This window comes from Neovison vison, chromosome 4 (assembly GCF_020171115.1).
Source record: "Neovison vison isolate M4711 chromosome 4, ASM_NN_V1, whole genome shotgun sequence".
Classification (NCBI taxonomy): domain Eukaryota; kingdom Metazoa; phylum Chordata; class Mammalia; order Carnivora; family Mustelidae; genus Neogale; species Neogale vison.
Window position 1 is genome coordinate 17,659,504 of NC_058094.1, and position 20,476 is coordinate 17,679,979.

A 20,476-nucleotide genomic window follows, 5' to 3' on the forward strand; every position below is an offset into this window, starting at 1 on the left:
GTGGGATGAATGGGGGTGGAGGCGGGGGTTGTTTGTTTCTTTGGGTGGTGCCTCTCTTGGGGCAATTTGTCAGAGAGCTATTCTCTTCAAGTCCACGTTGCAAGGTTTAAAGTGATTAATAGCCCTTCCCACCACAAGGAATGAGAAAGATGTGATCAGTGAGTTCAGTGAAGTGAGTGGCCAGTGGCTTGGGTGGGGCTCTCCATGCCGGGAGGTCATGGCAGGCAGAGTTAGCGGCCCAGGGATCCCCACTGCCAGACCAGGCAGAGGGCCTGAGACTGGTGGAGACGAAGCCCGAGGGGAAGGGCCAAGGAAGGAGGAAGTCTTGGACAATTATTCTTTTTCTTTAAAGAGATAATCATCCTCTCTTCTGTGTGTTATACTTTTCTTTGCTACTAGATCTCTCTGGTCAGCATTTGAGCACAGAGATTTCTCTCCTCTTTGAAAGAGTAAGCCTCCTCCCAACCCCCATTCTCCTCTGTCATCTGCTTCTCTCTCCCTTCACCATCAACTTGTTGAAATTATTTTCTAACTGACTTTTGACATTTTTCCAATTCTCCCTTCTTGTATGTTTACTCCAGTCCGCCTTTCCTCCTGAACACCCGCTATGGCTCGTGTGTCCAGAGTCATGAGTGCAAGGTGAGTCCTGAGCCTGCCGGTCCCCTTGGCTCCAGTCCATGCTGCTGCCCACACACTCGTTTGGGAGGGTTCTCTTCCTCTGTCATCCCTGGGACCAGCCTTCTCCCCATTTTCACCACCTTTGTGACAAAGGCACAGTGTACATTGGTGGCTCATCTTGCTGATGTATGTCTCAAAAGCTGGTATTTTTCCAGGCTTTGTCTTGGGTCATCTTCTTGGGGTACACAGCAGCACTTACCTCCTTTGACGGCATTAGTTGACAGCTTTGTGTTGAAGACTGACATCATTCCTCACTCCTATTTCTCTGCTAAGACTCCGACCTGTATGTCTAACTTTCTTCCCAAACCCTTGGTTGTCTCAGGAAATTTCAGTTCAGAATATCCAGAGTGACATTCCCACCCCAGTGAGTCTGCTCTTCTCACCATCTCTGTTTTTGTTTCCCCAAGCAGAATTCCGAAGTGGTCTTTAGACCCTCCCTTCCACACACTCTCTCTCATCAAGTCCTATTAATTTTGCTTTTTATCGTGTCTGCCCTCGGAACACTTCTGTTGATCTTTACTGCTCCTATTCTAGGTGAGACCCCTTCTCCTGCACTAGGAGACCTCTACCTCTCCACGTGGAGGCAATGGAGACTTTACATCTATGAGATGTAAATCTGATAATGTTACCAAAGCCTATTATAATACGGTCTTTCTTGTCTTTCCTAACCATTTCTGCCTCTGCTGTATTACCAAGCAGTGCTAAGCATCTTCAGTCTCCTTATGTGGTTTCTGACTTTACTTGGAAACCTTTGAACATGCTTCCTCCCTCTCTCTTAGTTCCTATCCATTCTTTACTGCTACACTTTGTTGATTATGCTTACATGTGCTGTCCTCACTGGGGGATGGGGCGCAAGTGCCTCCCTGCTGGTCTCCTTGGGTATGTTGCTGCAGGGAACTCCCCCAATCTGTTCCCATTTCTCTGTCTCCAGGCCCTGGGTGTCCTGTCTCCAGGCAGTGTCCTCTCACACTGGCTCTGCACTTGGCCATGTGGGACAACAGCAAGTGTCACACCTGTAAGAGACTTGAAAAAAAAATGCTTGCACTTTGGAGTTTGTCCTCTCCTATTCCGTGTACCCCCATGCATGATAACGCTTACCAGCTTTTTGTACCATGAGAAAGACACAGCCCATTCACCCCTTTCACCCAAGCTAGCAGCCACTTAACCATCAGGCAGGTGGGAGAACATCTGGAGCAATGTTCTTTGCCCGGGACAGTCTTTTTTCTCATGTTTCCTCTCAAGTACTACTTATCTCTCAGGAGGCAGCCCAAATGTCCCTTCCTGGAGAGACCTTGCCTGATGCCGATCTAAATCAGGTCCCCTGGCATAGGCTCTCATGGGCCCTTTAAATTTCCTTCACAGCCCTTACTATAATTTGTATTAGATACATTGAGTTATGTGATGATTGGTTTAACCAATGGTACACTCCACAAAGGCGTGGAACAAATCTTTATCCCATAGCTCCTTGTATGCCCTTGAGTATTTGAATGAGTGAATGAATGGATGAATGGATGAACCGTTAATGCCCAGGGTGAGAAGTGTTGCAGGAGGAAGGGAGGCCAATTGGAGAGACAGTGAACAACTTTGCATTTCCGGCTGGCTTGGTTTCTGCAGTGACCCTGGAATGTATCTTCTTCCTTGTTTGCACGTTTCTTGGTTTTTATGACTAAACATCATACCTAAGATAAATGGTCAATTCTAGAGCCTTTATGAATTTTTGAATTTAGGGTCTCCCATCCCAGATTAATAGTCTGTTTTCTGGCACTTTAGTGGTACTGGAATCACAACATTCAACCCTTTTCCATCTGGTATGTGGGCAGAAAAGAATGAGGGGTAAGGGAGTCCTCAGGCAGAGGTCGGGGTCCCATCTCTGAGAGGGTGCCCAACTGTGTGACCCTGGGCAAATTCTCAACATTTTGGGACCTTGTTGTGAGGGCTAAAGGTAGTAATGTAAGCAAAACCTGTAAGATCATTCATCATGCACACATTTGTCCATTGTTCTTTTTTTCTCTGCTGTATTTAGCCTATTTCCTCCTTTTTGGGTTTTCTTGGTAACAACAGGCACATGATAAATATTAGTGCAGTGATTGAATGGGGGCACTGGAGGACTGATAATTTCCTGCTTACCATCTTCTTCCTATTAACAGCAAGTTTAGGATCTAGCACATAACCTGAGGGAACATAGCTTGGTATTTCTTGCTCTTCAATCTGTTTCTCGGCAGGAGTCCAGTCATCCACTTCTGACAGATTTTCTGTAATCTATACGTTTGCTACGTGCCAGACCTATGGCATAAACCTATACAGTCCTGTTTGTGCTGGAGTTGACAAAGCCAAGGACATTACATTCCATCTTTACTGGCGGCAAATCCTTCATTTCCAAATGAGAATCAGAGGATGATACTTAAAATAAGAATTCTAGTTGGCTAAGTTAAGGGGTCTGAGAAAATTCAAATTCAAGACAATAATCTGGCTCTTAGCCCAAGGCTTTTATGTTGGGATATAAATTGGATACTATGTCATTTACTTTTTAAAATTTTCACCTCTCAGGGTCCTGTTTTCCTGAAATCACACACTTGTCCAACAACCACTTCAGTGGCCCCTGGATCGTGGGGCTGGAACTGTGAGCCAGCATCGGGGGGTTGAAGATGAGTCTCTGCAGGCCTGACAGTTCCCTCCCCAGCTGCCTCTCGCCGGTCTTAAACCTCTTTGCAGGCAGGGAGGCCTTGGACAGTTAGGAAGCCAGATGATGAACCATGTCAAGCCCCTGGGAAACATGTGGAGAGTAACTCTATGTCTTCTCTGGACCTGGACGGTAAGGAGGGATGCCCATAGTCTCCAGTACATCAAAGGTCATGGAGGGTGGGAGCATTAAGACTTTAGGACACGGCATGTCCTCTCCTGGCCTGATGACTAAATGGTAGACTTCCCACTCACAGAACATTTTGTTTGGAAGATTCTGGTCAGAAACAGATTCTGTACATAAGAAGATGACTTCTATTTCTGTGACCATTTCAACTCTGGTTTTCTTACTACTTATCAGATAAGTAATTGCTTGTTCAAAGTCAGTCTTTCTGATTTGAAAGCTCCATGAGAGTGGGTACCATGCCTGTTTTATTCTTAACTAACTGTATGCCCTGCTCTTAGCACAGAGTGGTGGTTGTTGAGTTGAATGATTTATATAGATCACCAGTCTTATCTGTGTACAGCATCACCTTTAATGTGAGGATAATAATGGTATAAAATAAATACATACAAGGAAAGAAAGAAAAAAAAATAAAGAATGATCCAAATTTCCAAACCAAGATGGCAAAAAAACCACAGTTCATTGATTATTTATTCAGTGAATACTGATTAAGCTCTGTACTTGAGAACATTAATGGCCCCCATGTTTCACCTTCTCTGTTACTCTGCTGCGTGTCTTTGCATTTCCCCTCACTTAAGAGGCAGAAATTATTTCCTGGGCTCAGCGATGTGACTTGTTTTGACCCAAAGTACGAGGCAGCAGTGTGTGTGCTCCTATTCCAAGCCTTGCCCTCAGGAGGGCTTGCGATTTCTGATTTCTCTCTTCTATTCTGTCATTGACATAAGAAGGCCATGCCTTGGCCATACCACTGATCCCAGAAGAGGATGAGAGAATGTGCAGTGGAAGTGCCCCAACCAGCCCAGTCTAGAGTAGGGCCCCAGCCTGGTTATAGATACACATATATATTATGTATGAGTGAACCCAGCTGGGATCAGCTGAGTCTAATCCAATGCACACTTCTGCAAGGTTAACAATAAATGAATATTTTTAAAGCAAATTAATTTTATGGTCTTCTGTTATATAGCATTTTTGCAGCAGTAGCTAAATTGATATAAACATTTATGATATGCTGAGCACTCAGAAGGGCAGAGCTACTTGTTCCAGGAAAGCTTTGACTGGGAAATACAAGACTATAAATAACTTCACTGTTGGCTTCTGGAAATTCCTACAGATCAATTTATGAGACAATAGCCTGCTCACTAGGGCAAAGAATTTGATTATCAAAGAAGAATTTACTTGTTTTGTGGTAGGTCCACCAATGTTAAAGTATTATATCATGAGCTTTACCAGTTATAATCAGTTCCTGTGCCATGAAAGACCTACCTGAAATCACGGGAGTTCTGACCCCAGTGCCCTACAAATATCCCATTTCTGACTTCTCTCTTCTGAGGCACTTAAAACTCTTTCAAGGAGGTGTTTTCTACTGTACTAAGTTCTAAAGAATTTGGCTTTACTGGAGTAATAGGTTATCTTGTGATGTTTTGGAATGTTCAATATTGTTTAGTGTTTTTAAGGTTGACCTTAATTTTTATTCTTTGTAGATTTCTTTGTTTCCCCCCTACCTTGATTCTTATAAGGTTTTCTTCAGTCTCATGATTCAAAAATTATCCCGAATGGTTTAGATATCATTTTTCTTTTATTAACTTTTTACATTGGCTTTCAACTCTAGAACATCAAAATTGTGGGAATGGTTTAAAACCCACATAGCCAGGGCCCCCTCCTGGTGACTCTGATTAGGGAGATCTGGGAAGAACTTCCCTAATTTTATAGATTTTAAAAAGATCCCACATGAGAGTTATGGTTCTAGAGAAACAATCAAAGAAAATTGGAAAGTACTTTTCCTGAGGGGAATGAAGGTCCCAGATTATAAGAACACATTGCTGGCAAAAACCATAGTGTCCTTAATCTCACCTTCCCTGGTGATTTCTTCATCACCTAGAAAATTGCAGTCTTGGCAGTTAGAATTTTCAGTGCAAAGGGACTCTTGTCTGAGCTGGCACCTGTTCCAGTGCCAGGAAATCTCTACATCCTCCTTCTCTTGTCTTCTGATAGTTGAAGGACATGTGTTTGACTGGAAGCTGTACCCAAAATGGGCTGTTGGGTCAACTGTGCAGTCGGAAACAGTCTGTTCATTCTGTTCATGAAATTAAATCGTTATGTTATTATGTTATTCCAAAACAATGGAATGCTGCCCTCCCTCCATGCTGCAGTCATGTCATTTAATTAATTGGCTTATTTACTCTTTCCTTTGATCAGCAGTGTTTTAATTTAATTCAGCACATAAGATAGAGGATAATTTATTTGTGACACAGTTTGTTTGTGAAAGCCATACAGAAAAATCCATTTTGTTTCCATGTGATCTCATTTCATACACAGAGCACTGATGACCTGTTCCTTAACTTGTGGTTATAATTTATGATTGGTTATATGGATAAGACTAGGGCACTATAGAGCACACCAGGCAAAGATCTCCAGAGCTTTCTAGAAGAGTCTAGATGAAATACAAGTGTAGCTTCCTTTTCCTTAGTAAAATGCTAGCACCTAAGAAGAGGAACTGGAAGTTACTCTCTGAATTCCTCTGAATACTCTTTGTGTGTGTGTCTGTGTGTGTGTGTACGTGATATAGGCTATATACACTGTGCACACTATTTAGTATACTATGTATCTCCTATATATATACACAGACACTGTATATAGTATATAACATGTTCTCAAAAGTAGTAACAATAACAAGGAATATACATAGGCACTATTCGAATGCTTTGCTTACATTCATTTATTTCTCACAACCCAGTGAGGTAGGCACTATTATTATCTGCCCATTAGAGATGAGGAAACTGAGGCATGGAGAAGTTAACGTGACTTACTCCGCACTCAGCTGGTAAGCAGTGGGTGGAGCCAGGATTCAAAGCCAGGCCACTTCATTACAGAGCCCCTGCTGATAACAGGCATCATGTCCCGGCCACAGTCTGCTTTCGTATGATGTGGGAGCTAAGAATGTTTTTTTTCCCCCCCTACATCTTTAAAGGATTGAAAACAATGAAAAGAATATGCAACAGATACTGTTTGTGGCCTGCAAAGCTTCAAGTATTTGTTAACTCATTCTCTTCAGAAAAAGTTCGCTGACCCTTGTGGGTCTTCACAAGCGTGCTCTGCTGCCCATGGTGAATAGAGCACCCATTCCAGACTATGGACTCAGCCCTAATAGCTGTCATTACTGTTTCGTTTCTAACACTTATGAAATTCTTTTGTTTCTTCATGAAGTTCCAGGGAGGTCTTCTTCCCAGTTGTTTTCTTTCTATCGGGGGAACATATGACCCCCTTTGCTCAGGGCAGTGTTAGTTTACTTCTCTTGTCCTGACTTAATTATTCCATAGCAGCCTCTTTCACTTTCACATGTGTCCCCAGGCTGCATGCACCCCCTTGCTGATGATAATTGGTTTTGAGTTTGCACTTGCCCACAGCAGAGCACTTAAACCCCAAATCTTTACCTATTTATAACTAGAGAATTATTTTTTCCTTTGTCTTAGTTAGCTTGAGCTGCAAAGTCCAAGATCAAGGGACTGGCACATTCTGTGTGTGGTGAAAACTCTGCCTGATTTGCAAATGGTTGCCTACTTGCTGTGTCCTCACATGGCAGAGAGAGAGAGAGAGAGAGATCGATCCAGAGCAGGCTCTCTGCTTCTTCTTGTAAGGGCACTAATTCTCCCAAGAGGGCTCTACCTTTATGGCCTCATCTACACCTAATTATTTTCCAAAAACCCCACTTCCAAATACCATCACATTGGGGGTTAGGGTTTCACCACATCACCATGAGTGATTAGTGTTTTATATATGAATTTTGGGGGACACAAACATTCAGTTCTTAATACTCTCCAGTACTGGACCTGTGCAGAATGGTGTCTGCTTGCTTTAGTAGGTAAGGGTAATTGACTGTAGATGCTGTGGTCAGTTTTGTGCTCTTTCTCCTCATCTTTTCTCCTCTTCTGGGAGGTGGGGTTCTGGCTCTTTACTCACTGGCAAGATCCGAGTCTCTGCTGGTTACTGGGTTGTCAGGAATACATTATCCCCCCTTCAGCAGGAAGAGTCTTCTTCTTGGGGTCTGAGCTGCAAGGTGGCCCTATTGTAGAGTCCTGTGACATCTCCTCTGTGGCACCATTAACACTGAAGTACCTTCCCCATCCTACCCTAACCCCATTTGTAGGAGCAGCTGTAGTAATACCAGCAGGAACTCACAAAACTTCCTGTTGAGTTGCTTTGAGGCCACTTCTTGCTTATACAGCAGATTGGCATTACCTGGGAGCTTGCTGGAAATGCCAAAACTTGTGCCCCACCCTCCTGGTCACTCTTTAGAACTACTGAATGAGATAGAATCTGGAAATTTGTCTAAACCTTCAGATCTGAGGCCAATTCTCTTGATTCTTAGAATAACCCTAAAAGATGGATAGTATGATCCCCATTTTACAGATGAAAAAACTGAGGCCAAGAGACGTAATGGACTTGAATAACATCCAACAGACAGAATGTGACAGAGACTGTATTTCCAGTGTATATGATCACCTTGACTGGGGAGCTTGGAGCCCAGATCTTATTCCTGCTCTGTTCCCTCTTAGCCGCATGACTGAGACCTTAATTCCTTCATCTCTATAACAAGTTGGCTGTGCCAGAGGATGCGAGGTTCCTTCTGGGTTCCAAAATCTATAAATTTAATGGGAACCTGTTTTTATATATGTTCCTTTTTGAAGAGGAGGAATCCACTGAACTTGGGCAATAAAAGAATTGCAAGGGCTGGGATTAGTGGAGGGGGAATTGCTCTTGAAATGGACAACCTTCCTTTGCTTTCCATTACCAGGGTGGTATGTATTCCTGACTACCAGCCAGCAACTGTCTGCTAAGTGCAATTCTGATTTCCTTCCTCTCCTGAGTCACCCCAGGGGGAGGATGGGAGAAATACAATTTTGGAACTGTGAGAGAATTCTAACTCATGGTAAGAAGTTGTTGGCATAATACAAAGGGAGGGAGAATCAGATGTGCCTTTGTTTGGGATTTATAGTTTTGAGATGATCTCTTTGGTAGAGAATTGTATTCATAACATAAATAGGGGCCTTCCTATAGAGTAGCTAAATTCTTTTATTTTTTGCTATTAGGGTTATTGGTAGTTTCATACACATGGCTTGTTCTCAGGCACAGTAGCAGAAAAGAGGAGTAGGACCAGCAGTGCAGAATAGTAGATGATGTAATGTTAGGGTGAGGCAGAACCTTATGGTATAAGTCCTTTTTATGATTGAGAAAATGAGGTCCAAAGGAAGTTGACCAAGATTATACTCTGTGTGACACAGCTTCAGCTAGAAGCCAGGACTCTGACCCCTGGTGCCTAGCCCACTGCAGCAGGGTTTCCCACACTGCCCAAGATTTACCATGAGGCGATGCATATGGTCCAAATGACACACAGATACATTCTTTTTACTAGTTACATTTAACTTTTACAGCTCTCCTTGAGATAAATGTCAGTAGTGTTTCATGTATTGTAGTGCTACAGAGTTTTCTTTGAAACTGCTATGCTTAGAATACAACCATGAGTAAATTAAAATACTCATTAAATAGCAGTAGAGTTGATCCACAGCTATGCGACAGTTATTAAGGTGGCAAAAGAATGTCTGAAGTTTAGGGCATGCTGTAGAATTCGTGAAGCAATCCACAAGCTCTGGTTATTTGACTGTTCTGTGTTCCATGGAAGAGGGAGGAAGGAACCACACGTTTACTGTTACAGTTATATTTGGCTCATGTATATATGGGAGGTGTTCAGTTTCCTTTGATCCCCTTCTTAGTATGCTAAGGCAAGACTCAATCTGGCCTATGACTACATATAGGCAGTGTAGGCTACATTTTTCCTCCATGACAAAAGATCTCAGAACCCCAGTGGCATAGTCCCCCTTTTATTGATGGCTGACCCTGTATTTCTGTCATTGATCCCACTTTGGCTTTTCACTCAGAGACCCAGACCAGAGGACAGCCCCTATCAGTGTCTGGCTTTGGAGATTACTAAGTACTTTTAGGCTTTTCTAGAAATGGGGATGATTGAGTTGTCTTAATGTGGTTTTTCTGTCCTTATGGAATTGGGATGGGGAAGAACAAGAATGACTTGGCCAGCTCATACTCCTACACCATTTGCTTCGGTTACTGTGACCTATGCTGACTTAGAGTAATTGTAGGTTTGTGCTGCTGGCTTTTGTAGCCTGTTTTTTCCCTACCTCCTTCCCCCACTTAGCAACCTACCAGTTACACCAGGCCAGGCCATGATGTGTGATCCAAGTAAACCTGGCTTCCTGTAACAATCAACTGATAAACATATCATCGTCTAATTTAACAAAAATATTGACATTCAAAAAATAGTAATTTATATAAGTAAAAGGTATCAGATGATTAAGCATGCTTTAAAGAAACTCAAAAGCTTTAGATGGTTTTTCCAAGTTATCCATCTCAAGATGAAGTGGATGTTTTCTTTTTTTAAAAAAAGATTTATTTATTTAGTTTAGTTTAGTTTAGTTTTGTTTTGAGAGAGAGAGAGGCAGAGGGAGAGGGAGAGGGAAGGAAGAGAATCCCAAGCAGACGTCTTGCTGAGTGTGGAGCCTGATGTGGGGCTCTGTCTCAGGACCTTGAGATCATGACCTGAGCCAAAATCAAGAGTTGGATACTTAACTGACTGAGCCACCCAGGGGCACCAAATGTTTGCTCTCTTTAAGGTCTTGTGTAGGTGAAGTCAACCTAAATTCTTCTTATATTCCATGTGTGCCAAGTGGAAAACACAAATTCAGGCATGCGTTGGCCCCGACACTTTGGGCACCTGGGTGGTGGCAGCTTTCTTTCCGTCCTAGTTGTCCCCAGAGTGAGAGATCTGAGAGAACTACAGAAACCTCATGTCTTTTGTGACCTAGCTCCCCCTTTTCCTCCTATCCCATTTACCTCACAAGTCAGTACTACTGAAAGTGGAAGGGGGCTACAAAGGGCACAAAAACCAGGAGGTAGGGATCACTGGTGGCCATCTTGGGGACTGGTAACCACATCCAGTTCAGGCCCTGTTTCTTCCACGTGACCCACTGCGTAGTGCACACCTAATAATATTCTTTTCTCTGGACTGCACACCTAATAATATTCTTTTCTCTGGACTTCCTTTGTTATTTTCTCTCTGAACGGCTACTGTGGGCTACTGATGGGCACTGAGAACTTTAGGTACTGCGGTGAGTACCTACTCCACTGGGCAAGCCCTTCTGCTGGGCTCTTCCTGCCTGGAAGAAGGGGGTACTCTCTAGGAATTCATACAAAGGTGGGGTCTGGGCTAAGAGAAAGCTCTAGCATGGGTCCTTAGCAAATGTTTATAAAAGGAATACATAAGTGAGTGAAAGTTTGTCCTGGCATCTTGTGGAATTCTGTAAGGACTCCTTGGAACTTTAATCTTTCCTACCAGTTTTAGAGTTCAGAGTGGCTCATCTTCTAGGGAGAGTTTCTTATCTTGATGCAAAAGGAGGGCCTTCTCACTTCTGCCTGTGAGTGGATAAATGAGCGTGGCTTTGGGAACTGGGTGTTATTAATTTCGTGTCATCCCTGCCATGTTCTGATGAGGGTCTGTGGGCTTGAAGGTAAAAAGTTGCCCTGGTGAGGGGCTTTCCAGACTTTGGCAGAACGTGGGTGTCATTCCTCACCTGAATGTGGGTCAGTGGAAGGACAGACTCTTCTTCAACAGAAGGGCACTTCTGTGGCGATGCAGCTCCAAAACCCTCACCTCTGTCCCTCCCTTCTGCTGAGGTTCAGGAGAGATTGCTGAAGAGGGCACGTGAAAGACCAGGCTGGGAAGGGAGCCTCGGGGATGAAACTCCAGGCACATCCAGCGGATCACGTGAGACTTGATTGCTTGCACTGGCTTCTCTGCATGCAGTGCTCTGTTTCATTAATGAGCAAGACATGCACTGGCTGTGTGTCAAACCACCTCAGTATTTACTTGGCTTCCAGCAGGGTCTTTCTGAAACATATGTGTCTCCAGGGGATTGAAACTCTTAAACAGTGGTGACTTTGGCGGCTTTAGCTGAGCTGTCTCTGCAGTTCTTAAAACCCAGAGCCTGTCTCTCTTGATGGTGATCATGTCCTGGCCATGCACAAGGAGCTTAAAGGAACCATGGAGGGCAGGCTTTTGAGGACAGGAGCCACTAGCAACGATTCTCGAGTTCGAGGTGCCTGTCACCTCCTGGGCCTAAGAGTGCCTCCCTCATTCACCACCCGGAGGTCAAATTTATCTGTAGCAATTCAGTTATTTCATTCAGGCCTGTTCAGTATGCATCATATTAACATATTTGCATCAGATTAACCTGTAACATACTGGTTGAGAGTAGAAATTCTGGAGTCTGAGAAATCTTGGTTCATATTCTAGATCTGCCTCTATTTAGCTCTGTACTTCTGGTCAAGTTCCCTAACTGAAGCCTTCCTTTGCTCACCTGCATAATGGAGGTGAATAATGGTGGCCATGCATTTAGGGCCAGTTTGTGAGGGATTTTGGTGGTATTATGGTTTCTCGTACATTTTTTTCAGGTTTTGGTGGCAGGGTTGTACTGGCCTCATTAAATGAGTTGGAGAAACATTCCCTCTTGTTGTGTTTTCTGGAAGAGTTTGTATAAAATTGGAAATTTTTTCTTAAATGTTTAACAGAATTCAGCAATAAAATCTGAAGTTCTGGGGCGCCTGGGTGGCTCAGTGGGTTAAGCCGCTGCCTTCGGCTCAGGTCATGATCTCAGAGTCCTGGGATCGAGTCCCGCATCAGGCTCTCTGCTCGGCAGGGGGCCTGCTTCCCTTCCTCTCTCTCTGCCTGCCTCTCTGCCTACTTGTGATCTCTCTCTATCAAATAAATAAATAAAATCTTAAAAAAAAATCTGAAGTTCTTATGGGAAGGCTTCTGATAACAAATTTAATGTTGTCACTATTGAGAACGAAGTTGGTGATTAAGCAAGATCTGCCCCGTGGAGAGGCAGGTACAGAGAGCCAGTGCTGACAGCCTACTGCCATTGTCCTACCAAACATCACCTCACCTACTGTACGTGGGATCCCACGTATGAGGAGCCCTGAGAAAAACAGGAGAAAACAGATTCAGGGAGCTGAGGTTAATTAATACACATCACATGGCTGATAGACTGCAGAATAAAATGAGGGCTCGATTTCAGTTATTTCGATTCACATCCTTTTGTGTTTCACCATTCCCCAGCTAGAACTCACAATTCTTTTCATCGATTCCATTTCATCCTCCAATAACATTCTACTTTTCTCTGCTCTCCCGGTGGGCACTGGGAGAGGCGTGGGGATTAGCTCTAAGTGGATTCATTCCAAAATCATTCCCATTTTGGGATGCCTGAGTAGCTCAGTCGTTAAGCATATGCCTTCGGCTCAGGTTGTGATCCCAGAGTCCTGGGATCAAACCCCACATCAGGCTCTCTGCTCAGTGGAGAACCTGCTGCTCTATCTCCCACTCCCCATGCTTGTGTTCCCTCTCTCACTGTGTCTCTCTCTGTCAAATAAATAAATAAAATCTTTAAAAAAATTCCCATTTTATTGTGTGTCTTTGAGGCTTGATGCAAACGCAGTGCAAAACAAGAAACAAACAAGGTCACGGGTGTGAATGCATTTAGCAAGCTTGAGGGGGGAAAATAATTCACTTGGAAAAAAGTGTGCAGATCAAAAGGATAATGGTTCTCCCGCAAACCCCAAAGCCAGAGCCCATAACTTCCAGCAAGCCTCTGTAGGCCATCAGTCTTCCCTAATCAATGTTTGATTAAGCAACCTCTTCCCAAAGAGTTTCTCCTGACCCCCGATGGGTTTTCAACATTGATGAGATAGCATTTGGAAGATATCAAAGTGAGTGGGATTATGTACCAGATGGGTAAAGCGACATTCCTGGCCAAGTGGGGGCAGCTAAGAAGCAAGAAATGGGGAAGGGGATGGGATAGTTTTTCCTGCTGTACGTGTCTGAGTTAACATGCCTGACAAAGGGATAATGGAGGTGAGGAAGAAAGAAAGTCCACAGAATTCCACAGTTGAGAAGAGGACCGAGAAATCAGGGACCCTGGTCCCACCATCAGAGTGGAGAAAAATAGAAGCCGGCTGTAGGTTCTGCTGGTTATTGGTGGTTTGTGGCACCGTCCTTGCTGGTTTTGCACACCCACACACTCACACACACAGACACATAGCCCGGAAAAACTGCAGCTTCTCAGGGTTCACTTGCTTAATTCCTGCTAGACACACTACAATGGCATTCATTCCAACCATGTGATAAAAACAGGTCGTTATCAGGCAAAGGTTACTAAACCAAAATCATATGTTTAAAAAGAAAAAAAAAAAAGCCACAGAAGGTAGAGCAAATGGCAGGCTCATTCAGGCCCCAAGGAGCCAATGGTCCGTCTGTGGGATTTTCATCTGCAGGTCTTGGCAAGAGGAGATCTAGTAACAATAGTAATAATAGCAGCTGCTGGATATCATGGGTTTTCTTTGTCCTGGACGCCATGCCATATGTTTTACGTACATTAGCTAGTTTAATCGCTCACTTCTATCCCCTGGCTCAAGCCACCATTGCTTTCCCCTTGGACTGTTTTAATAGCTTTCAAATTGGATGCCCTTTTTTGCCCTTGTTTCCTATAATATCTTATTTTTACAGCTTCCAGAGGGATTATTTTAAAGATAAAATGGCTCAAAAATCCTCCCGTAGCTTTTTATCCCCCTCACAGTAAAAGCCCAAATCTTTCCAATGGCCGTGGGTCCTCCACTTCCCCTCTGTCATCTCCAGTCACTCTGCCCCAAACTTCAGCCATTCAGGCCTCCTTCCTGGTTCTAAAGTACGTCAGGAATGCTCCTGCCTCTGGGCCTCTTTGCTTGCTGTCCCTGCCAGTTGCAGGCTTTTCCCGGGGACTTCCTTCAGTTTTCCATTCACATGTCCTTGATTAGAAGGGCCTTCTCTGTGGGCCCTTAATTACAAAATTGGCCCAAGCCCTTAATTTATGGTATTTGTCTTCTTACTCCTTAGACCCACCCTGCTAATTATATCTGTACTTGTTCGCGAGTTTATTTCCCCTCTTGACCCCCTAGAATATAAGCTCCCCATGGACAGAGATTTTATTTATCTTATTTTCTGCTGTATCCGTGAAATTTAGAACAATGCTCCCAATTATTTGTTGAGTGGATACAAGAGAAAATGCATGATACTTTCCCTTACCTTTTTGTATTTCCAGTTGGCTATAAAATGTCTCCCAAGAGAATGTTATTATTTTTAAGGCTACAAAAATGATAACAATGCAAAAAGAAAAAAAAAGACTAAACTTTGAGTAATAAGAAGATTATAATCTGAGAAATCTTGTCAATGCACATAGCAATCTCTTTCTGATCCAAGGTGATGGGTGGTCAGTCCTACTTGGCCTGTGAGAACTGGCATGGCGCCCAAACCAGGAGGGGACAAGGCAGTGGATTAGAGAACATTAAGACACGTGTAGCCCAACTAGGTATCACCTTTTATATTCCCAGGTCTCTAGCACCTGAGGAGGGCTCTACTCATCTACAGCCATAGCCAATCACCTGCATATGGGAAGCTAGGTATATGTGTATTCTAGCTATTCCCCATGAATTAAATTTGGTCGATTTCATAGTATGGTTTTAATTTTTACCTAATTCTTTTACAAAAAAGGATAGAACTCTCAGAGGTTGTTCATTCATTCATCCACATATTTAAGATGTGCCTTATAACCGAGGATATAACAGGAAGTGAGAGAGATAAGGTTCCTGTTCTCAGGAATTCACCTGAACAGGTTAGAAATAAGTGACATTTATTCAGTGTTTCAGACCCTCCATCTCCCAGAAGGAGATGAGAGATAAGAAGTTTATTTTATGATATTCTCTACACTCCTCCACAGTGAATCCCAGCCCTCATAGGACAACTAAGGCAGAGCAAGACAAGCGCATGGTACGTGGAAAGGGAGCCAAAGCATCAAATACAGACTCTTGCCTCCTTTGGAAACTTTTGAGCATTGACTGGATTTTCCTTTTATCTGCTATGGCACTTCTTGTAACTCACAGAGAAACCCCAAGCATGAATGATGAATGCTAAAATCTTGAATTGATAGTTTGAAGGAACATGGCCAGTCTATGTAGACGATTATAAACAATGCCCCCCGAAATGCCACAAAGATATAAAAGGTACAAGGCTGTATACAGTTTTATGGTTGGGTAGATAGAAGCCTAATCCAGATTTTTACAGATTTTCTTGGTGTGCAGTAAAACACAACCTTCTACCCATGGACAAAATGTGTCTCAGCAGTTTCTTTAGTCTTCCCCCTGCCTTGTTTTCTCCATGCCAAAAATGCAATGTTTGGGTTCTTATGAAAGGAAATATTGAAGGTGGCTCAGTACTCAGATTCCTACAAAACTTAATGGATTGGTAAATTCTTAAAAATTAATGATCTCATTTTATAAGTGGGTAGAACAGTTGCAGTAGAGAACAGTTTTTCATGCACAGGATTACCTCTTTCCTCTGATGACAGCATTCCACTTTTCCAGTAGGGAGCTTCCCTCCTTTCCAGCTAATTCTTAGTCATTGTGTCTCATCTCCCATCCCCCACACCCACAGGATTGATCACACTTCACAGCTGGGGCAGCTGATGCAGGTTGTGCCCGTGTACTCTGACCCTTCTAGAATCCCGTCCTTCAAAGAACACAAAGTCCGGTCTAGTCAATCAAACCTACTTTCTTGGCATCATGAAAACGTTTACAACAGCCTTTGCAGATAGGTGATTGAGTCAGAAACTTTGCCCTCAAAAGTCTTCAATTGGGAGATAATGGGAAAAAATGAAAATAATTACAAGGAGTTGCAGTGATAGCAATAGTAAAGGTATGTAATAGGACTTCAAGAGGATAGCAAAGAGATGTGTTATGGTTTGTCAGAGGTAGAAATGCCAGAACTGGGTCTTTCAGGATGAGTAAGAATTTGTTAGGCAACCAAGAGGTAGGAGGGGAGGAAGATCTTGGAAGACAGAAAAGCAAAGGTACAAAAAGATATGGAAATTGTATAAAACACTGTATAAATATTATTATCATTATACTTTATTCTTAATTTCTTTATTTATAAATTGAGAGATGGGATGACTGGGGTGTGGGGTTCCTGAGTAAGGGGCTATCATGAGACTCCTGCCTGCTGGGACAAGCCACTTCTGACTCTCAGTATCCAGGAGGAATCTTCCTAACACACAGAACAAATCATAGAGTCACCTTCTCGATATTGGAAATCCATGTGAGAAGCTGGTAAAAGCTGTGAGCATTCTCCTTAAAAACAACCAAACAAAAAAACAAGAAGAAAGAGAAAAAGAAATCTCCCAGAATCCACATGGTTTTACGTAGAATGCCAAGGGCACTTTAGAGTCCAACCAAGAGTGGCCCCCGCCAAGAATAGTGATTCTTGACATTAACTATGGTGAAGGACATGTTTTATTTATTTTTCAAAAATTTTTAAAATTTTATTTTATTTTTTCAGTGTTCCAAGATTCATTGTTTATGCACCACACCCAGTGCTCCATGCAATACGTGCCCTCCTTAATACCCACCACCAGGCTTACCTATACCTCCACCCACCTCCCCTCCAAAACCCTTGGTTTGTTTCTCAGAGTCCACAGTCTCTCATGGTTTGTCTCCACCTCCAGTTTCCCCCAACTCATTTCTCTTCTTCTCCCAATGCCCTCTGTGTTATTCCTCCATGTTATTCCTTATGCTCCACAAGTAAGTGAAATCATATGATAACTGACTCTCTCTGCTTGACTTATTTCACTCAGCATAATCTCCTCCAGTCCCATTTATGTTGATACAGAAGTTGGGTATTCATCCTTTCTGATGGAGGCATAATACTCCATTTCCCAAAATTTTAATCTGTCACAAATCAATACTAGTTCCTAGCTCATATCACAAGATTCCCCTGGAGTGGGACCATATCTGAACTGGTCAACACCCTCATATGAATCCACTGATCACATGCTTGGATATCAATGTCAATTTTGAAAAGGCTCATTCTCAATTCTCATCTTGGTGGACTGGACCCTGCGGCCATGGTCTGTGGACCACACCTTGAATGGCACTGTTCTAGAAGTCCGAGGACTCTCTGAGAATGCCTATGTTAAGGGCTCCCGATGTTTATAGATGGAAGTTCATATTCCTCCTCACGGCAGATGAAGCCTCTTACATCCTCTGCTCCAGCCTCTGTGCATTAGTATTCTGTTTCCTTTGCCATCTTACTAATTTCATTCCTGCTTTTACCTTTCTCCAGCTCTCCCTACCTTACCTCCTCTCAACCCAAGAAGGATTTATTGCTTCCTTACTTGTATTCCCCAGGCATTTAAAAGTTACTGTTTATCATGATGTATTGCAATTATTTATTATAAACCTTTACTTCCCTCCAAATAGTAATCTCTTCAAGTGCAGAGACAGTACCTTTACATACCTTTTTGTGGGCGTGTGTGTGTGAAGGGCTATTCATAGAACCTGGAACAGAACAGGTGCTCAGTAAATGCATGATGAAGTGAAATGAAGCAACTAAGAGGTATAGGCCCAAATGGGCGGGGGAGCACTGATGTCTAGCTCCCACCAAGTCCTGTGTGTTCCTTTGCTAGTTCCTTCATTGGGGAGAAATCAAGGGCTCAGCCCCAGGTGCAGTTTGTAGTTGATGAGAAAAGCAGAGCTAAAGATTTAGCTTTGGCCAGTGAATATGTTTGTTACTTCTTGGCAGAGATTTGGCTTTGGCTGGAGGAAGGTTGATTTAGATTAATCCTGGGCCTCTGGGGGCTGAGCTCAATGGGAAGAGGGAAGAGAGTATTTGGAAGCTTAGGTTCACCTGCTATTAGCATAAGATGCTGCTGCTTTTCATAATGTTTTACTGTCAGAGCAGGAGCCCTTGACTTGCTGAATGAATAATTGATACCACCTCTGGGTGGGAATGTTTATCTTTTACTCATGGCCATAGCTTATTGGAAATACCCCCTACTCAAACATTAAAAGAGACCTGGGGTCATCGCCTTAGTGAGAGTCAGGGATAGAATTTGAATTATGTGTGTGTGTGGGAAATGGTTGCTTATTGGGGTTCGGAAGATAGGAGTCCCTTTCCAGCCCAAAGGTAGAGATTGGGGGTGGATTAGGAGAGAAGGAATCTCTGAGGCAACGTGGTTGTGCCCCAAATTGGCATTTTAAATAAATTGTACTTGTATATATTCTGGAAAAGGAATGTGGGCATTTTAGAATGAAACCATGTATCTAGAAAGTAATGAGAGCCCTGTTTAAGCTGAAGGACAGGCGGTAACCACTGGAAATACATTTAGAGCTCATAAAGGCAATGAGAGAATGAGGGGATCTGAGTAACAGGCCAGACATATGGGTAATTTAGTATAGATGTCCCTGCTTAGCACTGGACCCATGCACACAGCTGCTTACAGACACGCCCCCACTGAAAATACAGTCAGAAGCTCAAACTCAGTTGAACTATTGAGAAATATTTGCTCTTGCCCTTTTCCTCCTATGTTGTCTACCTTTGTGAGTGGTACCAGCATACTCTTAAGCCATAGATTTGGATGTGTCTATTAATTTATCTATCTCATTCATCCTCTCCATCTCAATAATCACCAGGTTTTATTAATCCCAACTTCTAAACATTTTTATAATTCTACCTACCTCTTCCAGTCTTCATGGAAACTGTGTAGGTCAGGTCACCCCCATTTTATGCCCAATCAGTCTTGGTCGCTTCATCTGTTCTCCACTTCACAGCTGCCTTAGAATTCTATAAAAACATATCTAGTTATGGTATTTCTTGGCTTAACACCCTTCAGCGATACAACAATAATCCACAATACACATGTGTATTGTGGATTATTGTGTATTGACTTTTGGATAAAGTACAAACTCTTGGAAAAGGCTTGCAAGGCCTTCCATGAGATGCCTCATCTTCTCTTCCAGCCTCATCTCTTCTTGCTCTCTCTCTATTCCAGCCCTACTGAACACCCTCAGTTCTCTGTGCCACATTCTGACCATTTGCTCATGTTCTTCTCTGTTTTACTCTTTGCTTTTCTCCTGATTCAGACTTTCTTGTTCTTTAAACCTCACATTGGGCATCCCTTCTCTTGGCTCTCCAAAATCAAATTAATTGTCCCTCTTTTTTTTTTTTTTAAGATTTATATATTTATTTGAGAGAGAGCAAGCAAGTGAGTGTGAGTGGGGGAGGATCAAAGGAGCAAAGGGAGAGAATCCCAAGCGACTTTGCTGAGCAGGGAGCCTGACTCAGGGCTCAATCTCATGACCAAGAGACCATGATGCAAGCTGAAACCACAAGTTGAATGCTTACCTGATTGAGCCACCCAGGTGTCCCTAATTAATTGTCCTTCTTACTGAGTCATATGTTCCTCCTCTCTTTTCTTCCTTATTAATATTTTTCTGGTTTATTCATTTTTTAATTTACTGGTGATAAGCTACTTGAAAGTAGGGATTGTGTCTTATTTGTGATTGCATTTACAATATTTGACATTCTTATATCTCAATAAACCTTATTTGGTGAAATGAATGAATAATCTCAGAGAACCTCAGGATGAAGCTGAGTATCAAGACCAAGGGAAAGAAATAACGTGGGTGGTGCCTCAAGAACATTGACTTAGAGGTGAGTCAGGTAGAGCTGAACTGTACCCAATGGGAAAAGTGAACAACTATCCAGGGACTGAAGGAACCAAATACAGATTAGCTCTGGTGTATTAATAGGATTCTGGAAGAAAACGGAATCCTATTCAGATAGTTTATCTGAAGACATTTTATTTTTTAAAAAGATTTTATTTATTTATTTGACAGACAGAGATCACAAGTAGGCAGAGAGGCAGGCAGAGAGAGGAGGAAGCAGGCTCCCTGTGGAGCAGAAAGCCTGATGTGGGGCTTGATCCCAGGACCCTGAGATCATGA